This window comes from Palaemon carinicauda, chromosome 24 (assembly GCF_036898095.1).
Source record: "Palaemon carinicauda isolate YSFRI2023 chromosome 24, ASM3689809v2, whole genome shotgun sequence".
Taxonomy (NCBI): domain Eukaryota; kingdom Metazoa; phylum Arthropoda; class Malacostraca; order Decapoda; family Palaemonidae; genus Palaemon; species Palaemon carinicauda.
In genome coordinates this window covers 109445269-109460176 of record NC_090748.1, presented here as the reverse complement: position 1 = coordinate 109460176, position 14908 = coordinate 109445269, and the positions used below count along the sequence as shown (strand labels likewise).

Below are 14908 nucleotides of genomic sequence, written 5' to 3'. Positions count from 1 at the left end.
TGGGGGTAAAAGGGTTAATATATACTAAAGTCCAATTGCTAATCTATGTAGCAGAAACTTTAAAGAGCACTGATAATGAAAATATAAATGGTGAAAACTGTATTAGAGATAAGAGGAAGGGAAAAGGGAAGAGATGAGCATAGCTGGAGTTACTACAGTCTGTTATAAAATTGAGTCATATTACCATTTTACATTTGAATAATACAAAGATAATTTGGAAATCTGAAACCAGCTACAGTATTTCAATATAAAATCACTATATGGGTCTAAACTTCCATATACATTAGAGCCAAGTAAAGGCGGCCTATCAACGGGCAAAAACTATTGTTCGGTTTCTGGAAAACGTTAGTTTCGATTTACGTTTGTCAAATATACTGCTGAAATTGTTGCTGATTTTTCAGCAATAGTTTAAAATAAATCTTTTGCAAATTTGTAAAAAAAAATATATGAAGGAATTGTTCATTGATATGAATTTGATCTGCTTATTGAAGGAGTATTTTCTTAAATGTCAGTATGTAAAATTTTGGTCAAAAACTCCATTACAAAATTGACAGATTCACCAATATTTTCAATATTATCAACATTTCCAGTAATTGAGACTAATGCACTATGTAATATCCTTAAATACATCTTTATAATAGAAAAAAAAAAAAAAAAAAAAAAAAAAAACTTGAGACTTCATATTGTCAAGACATAATTATCTAGTTTTCAATTCCTGCAAATCTTGTATTTTCTCATCTCCTGTCAAAATATCGTCTTGGTAAGGTTTAGATCTCTCCTCCTCATGGGTTAGCCAGAAGCTACGACATCTTTGTTAACCAGGTTACTTCTTTCTCCAACAGGCTGAAGTCATCATAGAGGTATACATGCTGTAGAAGAAAAAAATAATTTATTAAAGGTCATCATTTAAAAACCAAATTTGCTAAATTTATCTCTATAATAAAATTATTATCATTATCACCCAAGCTAAAAACCTAGGGCTTCACAACATGGAAAGCAACCCAGTGAGGGAAGAAAATCAAGAAATAAAAAATAAACTATGCTGTATATGAAAAGTAAGCAATAAATATGAAATATTTCAAAGTTCAATAAAAACATTAAAATAGGATCTGTCATATATAAAGTATGAAAGACTTATATCATCCTGTTCAACCGAGAAAATTATTTACATGTTTGAACTTCTGAAGTATAACAGCTAACATTCCTGCAACACCAAGACACAGATCCCTCTAAATTTCTAAAATAATAATCACTGATAGTTCTATGAAGGCTCTTTTTTCATAGAAGTACTATAAAGGAAGCTGATAACCAGTGATGAAGTGTGGGACAGAGGTAGATGGAGAACGCTGGCCAGAAACATCGACCCCACATAAAAGTGGGAAAAGATGCAGACGAAGAAGACGATGACGACTATAAAAGAATATGATAATTTCTAATGAATATAAAAACATGAAAATTCTCAAAATCAATCGGCTTTGATCTTTAGTGAAAAGAAAACATTAAGATTTTCATAAATCTGAAAGGAACTTTTATCTACCACACTGTCAAATCAACTTTCTATACCGTAGAGAAACTGGTACCAATGGTTTGATGGTGAAGAAATATACTAAATCTATATTGCAATATTCTACAGGGTGTCTACAAAGTCTGGGTACACTGGAGATAAACACATTCTTTTGAAACAATTTTATTTAAATCTAATGTTAATAACTAATATTTTCAAGACGATTTCCATCATTTTCAATGCATAATTTGATGCATTTTACAAAATTCAGCGTGTCGAAGGTTAAATTCTTCTGCAATTTTACGATAAGACCATCCTTCCTTCTCGTCCACTTAAGACTACTAACTCGAATCGTTCTTCTTTAGACAGAGCCGTCATTCAATATGGACAGGAAAATTAACTTAAATAAGGAGTGAAATATCCTATGTATCCAGACTTTGTGGACACCCTGTATTTGAATTCTCCCATGCACCCAGTCTATGTGGACACCCTGTAGTTGAATTATCTCATGTACCCAAGACTTTGTGGACACCCTGTATGTGTAATATATTAGATATTACTTGTTTAAAACACATGACCTACAGGTCACTGTGGAAGTAAGAGAAGTGTGAGAAATGCCATAGTCATATCATAAGCAGGATGCGAATGCCAAACCTCAGCAATGTAACATTTTTCATGAAGAGTAAACACAACCAAGCCCCGTGAGAAAGAGTTGTCTGTGAGAACGGAACAAGTACCTTCCGGTATTAATGTTGTGTTTACTATAAATCCTTAAGTCCTGAGATAACTGTATAAACTTTAACGTGAATATGGATATTTGTGGCAGTTCACTTTGAGATGTCATACGGAATGGTCATCCGACCAAACCATCTATACTCCTGTGATGGAGATGTTAATACTGTTTTTAAAGAATAAACTATTTTAAAGTTAACTTACTTAGACTTTACTTAAAAGATGTAACATACCAAATCTAATCTATAACACATTGAAGAGAACCCAAATGTGTGTTAACAACAGTAGCACACCAATATATGCAGTAACACACACACCTCAATCTCTGGGTGGCAATTAATAATTCTATCAAAGCAAACTCAATCACAGTGTCTTGGTTAACAAATTTTAATTTACTTTTAATATTCCATAAACACAACATTAAATGTTTCCCTTGTGCCATATCTTACTGTAGTAATTTTCATAAAATCTTATTCATAATTTTATTGCCTCTCCTTTCCCGATTTACCAACTTTCGTTTTCTTTTCAGGCCGATTTGATGTACACAGTTGGACTCCGTGACTCCTTGTAAGGATCAGAGAAAGGTGCGTACGAGACGTTTGTGATAGTAATGATTAACGGTCATGGTTCTATCATGCCCCAGTTTACTATACCGACACTCATAGAGTGAGCGAGCTGGGTTTATTTCTGGCATTCCATGCATCCTTTTTTTCTCTGGTATATTTAGCAATAACTATGCCTTAGAAATGGTGCTAAAGGAGGATTTCACTGGGCGACACAGGTTCCTCGCCCAGAAATAGATTTTTCCTTAGTCAAAATCCCTTTTTATACCAATACCTTGTGACAAACTCTGTTGACGTTAACTTTAAAGCTGTATAGAAAGATATACAAATAATTATTAATACTAGCTAAACTACAATCCTTTTTCAAAAAGCAGGATGCTATAAGCCAATGGGCTCCAACAAGGAAAAATAGCCCAGTTATAAAAAATCTTGGATATTTGTATGATACATAAAATATCTTATACTTAACATGAGGATCTTGCAGGGGTTATAAGAGGGGTAAGGTTGAGCAATTATTTAGAATGAAAATGTCATACAAGTTCATCATTGTATTATTTCCTTAAATATCGCTTCTGCGGTAATGGGAGGACTTAACCCTTTTACCCCAAAGCTATTTGAAAATTTGCAACCCTTAACCCCCAGGGGTCACTTTTTATTCAAGCACATTTTGCAGTATATTTTCTTTAAATTGCTCTAACAGCCTTAATTTTCATCATAGAGAGGTCAGGTTGGTCTCATTCTCTTGGAAAATGCCTGAAATTTCTCAAAAAATTATCTAAAACATGCAAAAAAAAAATTGTAAACAGCAGTTTTTTGCAAGGACATACTGGTACGTCCATGGGGGTAAAGGGATGAGTTTTGTGAAATGTACCAGTACGTCCTTTGGGGGTAAAAGGGTTAAAGTCATATTGGCCAGTATAAAAGAATAAAGGAGGATTATGTTGTGAAATATGTTGTTATACATGTTATGTGATGATGGTTGGGTCCTAATTTAGAATACAGTATTAAATTCATAACTGTATTAAGTTTATAGAGATTAAGCAGCTTATTTGATTTAGATAAAGTTTAAACAATATTTTTAATGAACAACACTCTCATATGGTATAGTATCAGAAGTATAAAATCAGTGATAAGATTAATTTCAAGATTAATATTGAAGGAAAAACCGTAAGTGTATGGAAGTGAATGTACGTGATGGTAAGCGTTCAAATAGATAAATGAATTAAAATAAATGCGGTTGACCATGGCCCCTAGAGGTCCCTATTCACGTGACATATATGGAACCAAATATGGGGCATTTCTTAAAGAGGGGGCCCTGACTCATTTTGGACAAGAAAAGGGTAGATATAGCAAGCTAAATTTGATAGTTTGGAAGTGTGGAAAAATTGCAAAGTATGATAGAATAATCAAATGCCTTGAGAATAAAACAGAAGAAGAAAAAATGTGAGGATGAAGGAAAGGAAGGAAAATGATGAATTAAGAATGCTGGTGAAAATGATAGAAGAGGTGGTCAACGGAGGAGAAAATCAAATAAAAAACTAGCTAAAATGAAAAAAATGTTGGGAAAGGAAGGCACAGAAAAATATTTTAATTATAAAATAAATTTTTGAATATACTTACCCGGTGAATATATAATAGCTGAGCCTCCGGCGGCTCGACAGAAAAACACACAAAAACTCGCGAGCGATCGCTATGAAGGTTGCGGGTGTGCCCACTAGCGCCAACTATCGGCCAGATACCGCATATACATGTAAACAGACCCAATTTTTCTCATCCTGCTGGGTCTCTATCGGGGAGGAAGGGGGGGCCTTTAATTTATATATTCACCGGGTAAGTATATTCAAAAATTTATTTTATAATTAAAATATCATTTTTAAATATTTAACTTAGCCGGTGAATATATAATAGCTGATTCACACCCATGGTGGTGGGTAGAGACCAGAGTTAATTAAGTTTACAGCGTATACGCTTAGAGTTTTTGACAGTTATATCATAACAAAACCCAAATATATAAAGGTACCTGGTAAGGAAGTTGACTTAGACGATTACTCTGCCTTATTAGTCTGTCTTCCTCACGAAGCCCAGCGATCCTCTTAGGATGCTGGAAGACTCCCAGGAGCTGAAGTATTAAGGGCTGCAACCCATACAACAGGACCTCATCAAACCCCTAATCTGGGCGCTCTCAAGAAATGACTTTGACCACCCGCCAAATCAACCAGGATGCGAAAGGCTTCTTAGCCTTCCGTACAACCCAAAAAACAATATTAAAAACATTTCAAGAGACAGATTAAAAAGGATATTGGAATTAGGGTAATGTAGTGGTAGAACCCTCACCCACTACTGCACTCGCTGCAACGAATGGACCCAGTGTGTAGCAGTCCTCGTAAAGAGTCTGGACATCTTTTAAGTAAAATGACGCGAACACTGACTTGCTTCTCCAAAAAGTCGCGTACATAATACTTTGCAGAGATTTATTTTGCTTGAAGGCCACGGAGGTTGCTATAGCTCTAACTTCGTGCGTCTTAACCTTAAGCAAACATCGGTCTTTCTCATTCAAGTGAGAATGAGCTTCTCGTATTAAAAATCTGATAAAATATGACAAAGCATTCTTTGACATAGGCAATGATGGTTTCTTAACTGAGCACAATAATGCCTCAGATTTACCTCGTAATGACTTAGTACGAGCTAAATAGAACTTAAGAGCTCTAACAGGACATAATACTCTTTCCAGTTCGTTGCCTACAATCTCTGATAAGCAAGGAATATCAAAAGATTTAGGCCAAGGACGAGAAGGCAGTTCATTTTTGGCCAGGAAACCAAGTTGAAGTGAACAAGTGGCTTTTTCTGTAGAAAAGCCAATGTTCTTACTGAAGGCATGAAGTTCACTGACCATTTTAGCCGAAGCCAAGCACACTAGGAAAAGTGTCTTGAGGGTGAGATCCTTCAGGGAGGCTGAATGTAATGGCTCAAACCTGTCTGACATGAGGAACCTTAGGACCACGTCTAAGTTCCATCCAGGAGTTGCCAAACGACGTTCCTTAGAGGTCTCGAAAGACTTAAGGAGATCTTGGAGATCTTTATTGTTGGAAAGATCTAAGCCTCTATGTCGAAAGACCGAAGCCAACATGCTCCTGTAGCCCTTAATCGTGGGAGCTGAAAGGGAGCGAACCTTTCTCAGATGTAAAAGAAAATCTGCGATTTGGGCTACAGAGGTACTGGACGAGGACACAGATGCTAACTTCCACCAGTCTCGAAAGACTTCCCACTTCGACTGGTATACTCTAATGGTAGAAGCTCTCCTCGCTCTTGCAATCGCACTGGCTGCCTCCTTCGAAAAGCCTCGAGCTCTTGAGAGTCTTTCGATAGTCTGAAGGAAGTCAGACGAAGAGCGGGGAGGCTTTGATGGACATTCTTTACGTGGGGCTGACGTAACAGATCTACCCTTAGAGGAAGACTTCTTGGAAAGTCTACCAGCCATTGAAGTACCTCGGTGAACCACTCTCTCGCGGGCCAGAGGGTAGCAACCAACGTCAACCTTGTCCCTTCGTGAGAGGCGAACTTCTGCAGTACCTTGTTGACTATCTTGAATGGTGGGAATGCATATAAGTCCAGAAGAGACCAATCCAGTAGAAATGCGTCTATGTGGATTGCTTCTGTATCTAGGACTGGAGAGCAATAGATAGGTAACCTTTTGGTCAACGAGGAGGCAAAGAGGTCTATGGTGGGTTGACCCCAAGTAGCCCAAAGACTCTTGCCCACGTCCTTGTGGAGGGTCCATTCCGTGGGTATCACCTGACCCCTCCGACTGAGACAGTCTGCCAAGACGTTCAAGTCCCCCTGGATGAATCTCGTCAACAGGGAGATGCCTCGATTTCTTGACCATAAGAGAAGGTCCCTTGCGATCTCGAGCAGCGTGAAGGAGTGTGTGCTTCCTTGCTTGGAGATGTACGCCAAAGCTGTGGTGTTGTCTGAGTTGACCTCTACCACTTAGTTTCGAAGAAGCTTTCGAATATCATCAAGGCCAAGTGGACTGCTAATAGCTCCTTGCCGTTGATGTGCATGCTCTTCTGACTTGAGGTCCACAGACCCGAGCATTCCCGACCTTCCAGGGTCGCACCCCAACCCAAATCCGACGCGTCTGAGAACAACACGTGGTTTGGGTTCTTGACTGCTAGGGATAGTCCCTCTCTCAGACTGATATTGCTGTCCCACCATTTCAGGCATGCCTTTACTGGTTCGGAGACTGGGAATGATACCGTCTCTAACGTCTTGTCCTAGTTCCAGTGAGAGGCTAGATGGAACCGGAGAGGCAGAAGGTGTAGTCTCCCTAGTGAGACAAACTGCTCCAGGGATGAGAGAGTCCCTACGAGACTGTTCCAACTCCTGACTGAACAAACGTTCTCTTTTCAGCATTAGTTGGACTTCGAGCAGGGCTTGTTCTATTCGGGTGGCAGACGGAAAAGCCCGAAAAAAAAACTGGACTGCGAATCTCCATCCCCAAATATAGAATAATCTGGGATGGGATCAGTTGGGACTTTTAGGTTGACCAAAAGTCCCAACTCCCTGGCCAGACTCAACGTCCAATGTAGATCCTGCAGACAGCGAAGACTGGACGATGCTCTGAGAAGCCAGTCGTCCAAGTACAGGGAGGCTCGGATCCCAATAGATGGAGGGATTTTGCCACATTCCTCATGAGCCTCGTAAACACGAGAGGAGCAGGACTGAGGCCAAAGCACAGGGCTCGAAACTGGTACCCCACATTCCTGTAAACAAACCTCAGAAACGGTTGGGAATCCGGGTGTATAGGAATGTGGAAGTATGCCTCCTGAAGGTCGAGAGAGACCATCCAGTCGCCTTCCATTAATGCTGTCAAGACAGCCTGGTAGACTTCATCGTGAAGTTTGTCTTGACAATGAACACATTGAGCGCACTTGCCTCTTACGTACTCCTGCAGTGAACATGGCTGCCAGATCATTGGAGCCATCCCTGAGGGACTTGTTCCTGCAGAGAACGTGGCTGTCAGATCATTGGAGCCATCCCTGAAAGCCTTGTTTATGCATGACATAATTGTACAGCAAAACTTCAAACGCTCGAAAAAAAAAAAAACGCCAGGGAGAGTCTATGAGGTTTGAGAAGTCTATCTGGGCAGAGGCAGGAACTCCCAAGCCGAGAACTTCTCCCGTGTCATATCAGACTCTCGCTCTATAAGCCAGCTTAAAAGTAGGGAAAGCAAAGGCTGTCTCCCCCAAACTCCTCCTGGTGATTAACCAGTCGCCTAGCAAACGTAAAGCTCTCTTAGAAGAGTGAGAGAGCACTAGCTTATAAAACAACGGCTTCGAAGTAGCTAGGCCTAGTGTAAACTCTGACGTTTAGGCGAACGAGGAGCAGCAGTTACAAAAAGATCCGGACAAAGATCCTTGAAAATCAGCATGATTTATTTAAAGTCCATAGAGGGCTGAGCAGCTGACAGAGTCCTCAAGGGAATATCAGTAGGAGGGGGCTCAGCAACTTCCTCATCTGAAGGAACCTTGTCCGACAATAGCCGAGTCTCAAGCAAGGGAGAGACCTGCCGTGGTGGCAATGCTTGACAAGCAGAGTCCACACGCAAAGGAGCAACAGTAGCAGTCAAGGACGCTATGTCATGTAACTGCTTAAAGGACTGACCAGTAACAACAACAGGTGCGGGAGGACGTTCGACGTCAACTCGAGACTGCCTTGACTGCTTAGACTGAGCAGTCAAAACAACTCTTGACTGCAGTGCTTGACGCTCAACGTCAAAACAAGTCAACTATGCTGGTTGGTGAACGTCCTGAACGTCAACAAGAGCAAGTGGCAGCGGCTGAACGTCCACAAGTGGCTGAGAGTCAACACGGGACTGCATCGAGTGAGGCTCTACAAAACACGATTGACGTGACTTTGTAACGTCAATGTCAACAGGACGAGCAAAGGCTCGTTTGGGCGGCTGACGGCCAAGATCTCGATCAGCTAAGCGGCGAGGATCATCGTGAACCTGCTCAACAGAATAGTCCTCCATAAGAGAGGCAAGCTTATTCTGCATGTCTTGCCGTACAACCCATTTAGGATCAACGGGAATGGTTGCGGTACGAGACGAGGGTAACGTCTGTGACTGCAAAACCTTGCCTACAAAAAGACTCTCGGAGCCTGTGTTACGCTTTTGTTTAGGCGGCGAGCAGTCTTCCGATGACTGCATAGGGTCAGAGCTGTCCTAATGGCTACAACAAGGACGCTGGACCTGTCCTGAAAGGACTGACTTTCGCTTAAAGGGCCTCGAAACCTTGTTCCACGGTTTCTTATGCGAAAAGCCTTCGGATGACGAGGAGAAAATCGTCTCGCTCGTCTTATGGTAGGGGCGGTGTTGATGAGACACGCCTGAAACCATAGAGGGAACGTCTGTTCGCTGATTAAGTCCTCTCGAACCCATAAGTCGTACGACATTACTTCTCCCCTGGGCTTGGGAGCTTGCAAGAGGTCTCGGACTAGGCGAACGACAGGCACGAACAGACGAACCCTCGGTCGCAACACTGATAACACTTTGCGCAATTATCACTTTATCACTACGATTTTCTGTTTTACACTTACTTCACTGAAATCGAATTTTACAACAATTCACATTAGGTATGAATAAAACTGATTTCTACCTGAAGCACGCAATTCTACCCTCATCAAAAGGTTATAATTGCGAAATCAGTCGTATAATGTAAGCACATTAATACAAGCAAAAAACAGTAAACATATATTAAGATAAAAAGATCAGTGGCTGGGAAGGAGACTAAACACTAGTTCATTCAAAACTACGTTTTCAATCTCTCACCGTACAGTGCCTTGGGACGAGAATAAAAACTAAAAACGTTTTATCCTTTCTCCCCGTACAGAGACTAGGGACGAGAGTAAAAAACTGACTCGAGAACAACGTTACTCGCTTGGGACGAGAATAAAGATCGGAACGTTCTCTCTTCCTCTCTCTCTCTCCGTCTCTCTCTCTCTCTCTCTTGATTTCGCACCGAAGAGAAGAGCCCACTTATCTTTCGTCAATAAACAGGTTATTTGACCAAAGGAAACAACTGAAAGGTTTTTCAATTAACAAGCTCCTTTAAAATAGTATTTAAAACATTTAAGTTTGAAAGAAGAATGAACAAAACGTCAGAATCGATTTACTCTTTCTGCAAAGTGAAATCGTGATTCTCTCTCTCTCTATCGTAACGATAGAGCGCAAACTGCGTAGCATAAATAAACTAAACGTTAGTTCATCTTTGAAACAGTACGAAGACTATTCAAAGAAAATCTTTCATAAAATATCTACTAAAAAATATTCATTTAATAAGTTTTAAATCATTTTCTCTGTAAAAGTTATTTACGATTGAAAGGGCTCAACGTTGTTCAACTTCGGTTTCCAAGTTAGGACCGCCTACTCTCGGATTAGAGGAGGAATAGGAAAGGTCGCATATAAACAAATCATTAAAATTTATCTTGATGTTTATTATAAATGGAAAGCTAATCGAAGAGGCCTAATAAAGGCGGTTGAGATATAAAATATATAGAGGAAAATCTAAAATTAACAACAACAATTTATAACGTGATAAGATAATTGCTAAAAGCCTAAAACACACTTCCGTACTAAGGGAAGGGTCGGCCATTTAAAAGTCAAAGAAAGTCCAAAAAAAGAAATCCAAAGTCATCAAAAATTAAATCTATCCAAAAACGAGTTCAAGATTTAAGTTGAAGATAAAACACCTGCACTGCGAAACATCAAACCAAAAGGAAGTACTTCACCAAATATGTTGAGAAAACTCCAGGTTATACAGCGAGTATTGATACGTCTTGTCGTTAAGGCCGACAGAGAAAAATTGGGTCTGTTTACATGTATATGCGGTATCTGGCCGATAGTTGGCGCTAGTGGGCACACCCGCAACCTTCATAGCGATCGCTCGCGAGTTTTTGTGTGTTTTTCTGTCGAGCCGCCGGAGGCTCAGCTATTATATATTCACCGGCTAAGTTAAATATTTAAAAAGATACATTGAGGCTTGTAGCATCGACTGGATAGGAGAATGAAAGTATAAAATAAAATGTGCGTCAGGCGGTGCTAGATTGGTATGAAACTAATTAACAAAAGCAGAGATACAGTGCCCTTCATCAAACGAGAGTAATAATGTAAGAATGCGAGAGTTAGAGAGCGAAACAGAATGAAAAGGAAATTCCTAAGTGTGCGTTAATCTGCGAAGTACCGTAGATAGTAGTGTCAAGTCTGAATGGTGGATATAGTCAAGATTCTAAAATATAGTTTTTGTATGGATATATATGGTTAGAATATAAGGCTATGGGAGTAAGAACTTGGTAGGATTTAGAGAGAAGTGGGCTGCTTTTTATAGGTATGAATCTCTGTGTATTATTGATCAGGTGAGAAGAATGAAAGGGGCATAACGTACAGAAAAAAGAATGAGTTTGCAGAGCAAAGGTGGAAAAATTAGACTTTGGAGATATATGCAAATAGACAGGTGTCTCTGTAAGGGGAAGTATAGAGATGAGGCTATAAAAGAAAAGAAACCATTGATTAGAAGTTCTTTGCCAGTCTAAGTTTATTAACCCTTTTACCCCCAGGGGATTTGGAAATTTCCAACCCTTAACCCCCAAGGGTTATTTTTTTTCAAGCACATTTTGCAGTATATTTTCTAAAATTGCTCTAACAGCCTTCATTTTTGTCATAGAGAGGTCAGGTTGGTCTCATTCTCTTGGAAAATGCCTGAATTTTCTCAAAATATTGACAAAAATATGCAAAAAGAAATTTAAATAGCATTTTTTTGCAAAGACGTACCGGTACATCCATGGGGGTAAAGGGATGAGTTTTGTGAAACGTACCAGTACGTCCTTTGGGGGTAAAAGGGTTAATATGAAAAGGAAGGGGAAATGAGGACCAATGAAAGATTGAAGTAGAATGGAGTTTGAAATCTACATGTGCAATAAACTTCATAGCAAAACCAAGTTTCCTGACCAGAGAAACATCGAGTAACAGTACATAAGAATTGTTTCACCCACTCAGACCGAAGCCAACAACCGCTCACACACAGACCAGATGCAGCAACCCACTACTGTACAATGAACAGACTTTTAAATACATAGTTCAATGCTCAGGTCAAGAGTGATTCTGAAATGGAAAGCTAGTCGTATAATAAAGGCCGAAGACTATGAGAGAGAGAGAGAGAGAGAGAGAGAGAGAGAGAGAGAGAGAGAGAGAGAGAGAGAGAGAGAGAGATTAGGTCCAAGGGAATTTGATACATGGTCTTAAATTTGCAATTCATATAGCCTAACATATACCTAAGTGACGCGTTTATCGATACATTTACTAGCACGAGTATAAATCGAAACAAAATTCCGGTGCCATTTTGCAATAGGTATTGTCCCAAATCTTCGTAAACAACTAAATATAATTTTGAAAAATAAATACTTACTCATCGCGGCACCTCTTCTTAACGTAAACCTGCTTTAACAAAAGCACCTTCATGGGTGAGCAGTATCCCATCGTAGAGGTTTTCTATAATGGTGTGTGGTTCTGAAAAGCAAAATGGTTTTACAAAACCAAGAAATTGTTTAAAAACTAAATTTTCACCAAATCTAATAATGTAAAATCATAGATATTTAAAGCAGTTGCACTATGGACGGCAAGACAGGAGGAGGCAACCATGAACAGAGGATTAAAGCAGGATGGTTAAATAACGAGTAGAGAAAGTGGCCGAAGAAATACAGTATTATATAAGACCCTTAACTGATGCTTACAGTCCACATCGAGAGAGAGAGAGAGAGAGAGAGAGAGAGAGAGAGAGAGAGAGAGAGAGAGAGAGACCCTTGACTGATGCTTACAATCCACATCGAGAGAGAGAGAGAGAGAGAGAGAGAGACCCTTGACTGATGCTTACAATCCACATCGAGAGAGAGAGAGAGAGAGAGAGAGAGAGAGAGAGAGAGAGAGAGAGAGAGAGACCCTTGACTGATGCTTACAATCCACATCGAGAGAGAGAGAGAGAGAGAGAGAGAGAGAGAGAGAGAGGAGACCCTTGACTGATGCTTACAATCCACATCGAGAGAGAGAGAGAGAGAGAGAGAGAGAGAGAGAGAGAGAGAGAGAGAGAGAGAGAGAGAGAGAGAGAGAGACCCTTGACTGATGCTTACAATCCACATCGAGAGAGAGAGAGAGAGAAAGAGAGAGAGAGAGAAAGAGAGAGAGAGAGAGAGAGAGAGAGAGAGAGAGAGAGAGAGAGAGAGAGAGAGAGAGAGAGAGAGAGAGACCCTTGACTGATGCTTACAATCCTCATCGAGAGAGAGAGAGAGAGAGAGAGAGAGAGAGAGAGAGAGAGAGAGAGAGAGAGAGAGACCCTTGACTGATGCTTACAATCCACATCGAGAGAGAGAGAGAGAGAGAGAGAGAGAGAGAGAGAGAGAGAGAGAGAGAGAAAGAGAGAGAGAGAGATTGCAAACCTGTACATGCACCAAACACAGCAGTCAATATCAAACTGCCTAATCAACTAAAATACTCATTAACACACATTAGCGTATTTCTGGGAAATTCCCACATTTCACAGGTACGAATATGTACATGTTCAGAAGCAAGTATAGCTAATCTCATATGTTCAAGCAGTGTTGTTTAGTTTTTTAAACTCGAAGCATCACACCAGGTTAAAATTTACCTTTTAAATTTTCTAAATGCTATATTCCCTTGTAAATAATAGCTCTATAGATAGGTAAAATCAGAAAATAGCCCCCAGGAACAAGGCCTGGAACGAACGTTAATCTTAAAAGTACATTACCCTAGTGTTTTTATTTCTTTATATTCAGTTTTTTACACATTTCTTTAGGGGTTTGCTGTTTCCTATCATCTCTCTCTACTCTCTCCTTTCTTGTGTACACTTTGCCTTGCGCCAAATCCTACGAAAAATATACATAAAACATCTACAGTATTTTGACCTTTGCCTTACAGTATACGGTTACATATTTGTCTGGCTGACTGTGGCTTAGGATAACTACTGTAGATTTCAGATTTGTCTGGCTGACTGTGGCTTAGGATAACTACTGTAGATTTCAGATTTGTCTGGCTGACTGTGGCTTAGGATAACTAATACAGATTTCAGAAGCCTCACTTGACGAGACTTTCATCCTAATTGTCATTCTGTCTCTTTAATACTTTGAAGAATACAGTACTAATCCCAATTCATCACCACACTGAAAAATGCATTGGTGCGCTGCAGGGACAACGCAAGATAGGTTTTGTACGGAATAGTTCGTTTTAATTGTCAAATCAATGCTATCATAACTCCAAAAATAGTTAGTCTTCAACTCCTTGTTCAATATTTGTATGGTTATGGTGAATTATAAATCTTTCAAATATTTTGGAAAAGTTCCTTTATGTTGATGAATCAATGTAGATTATTGCAATTTATTTTCAAGCTCTAATAAGTAGTAACGTTTGTCATATTTTGCAACTTCCCCAAGTTGTTCTTTTGGTTTTTAATTTACTTTGATTAACTTTAAGAACTGTTTTCCCAGTCCCATCAGACATGAAAACCCTACACACTACAGGTTACATGATCTGTTTGTAAACAATCATGACAAATTCGTAGGTAATTTGTATTTTTCCTAACTTTACAAACCTTAGCTATTCAATATGGGTAACTACTTACGGCGTAGCTGAAGTGACGAGCCATTAGAATTTTAACGAGGGTTTACTACCCCACCGCTAGTTAGCGGGGGGGTAGGAAGGGTAGCTTGCTAACCAACCAACCCTCACACACACCTGTACTTGAGCTCACTTTGCTTAGACTTAGAGGTAGGACATCACGGGGGATAGGGCTGGCGGGCAAGTTTGATTAAATAGTTAAGGTTTGTATAGTTAGGAAAAATACAAATTACCTCCGAATTTGTAATTTTTTCCATAACTGAAATACAAACTACGCTACTTAATATGGGTGACTCACCCCTTAGGAAGGGTGGCAAGTCCCAGCCAGTACTGGCTTTTGGCTTTGCCCGGGGACTCAGTATCTGAGTGTGTCAGCACTCAACAATAAGGAGTCCCTGCACCTCGCTAGAACCTTGCTACGCAAAG

At 39.8% G+C, this 14908-nt stretch overlaps 1 long non-coding RNA gene across 1 annotated transcript in view; it reads right to left on the bottom strand.

Annotated features, from left to right (window-relative positions):
• Positions 1–677: 677 nt before the first annotated feature.
• LOC137617963 (uncharacterized) overlaps positions 678–14908 on the bottom strand; it is a 44615-nt gene continuing 30384 nt past the window's right edge. The window contains exons 3-4 of the long non-coding RNA XR_011039713.1: positions 12264–12364; positions 678–869 (exon numbers count right to left, since the gene is read on the bottom strand). This is a non-coding gene — a long non-coding RNA (uncharacterized lncRNA). The remainder of the gene's footprint in view (positions 870–12263; positions 12365–14908) is intronic.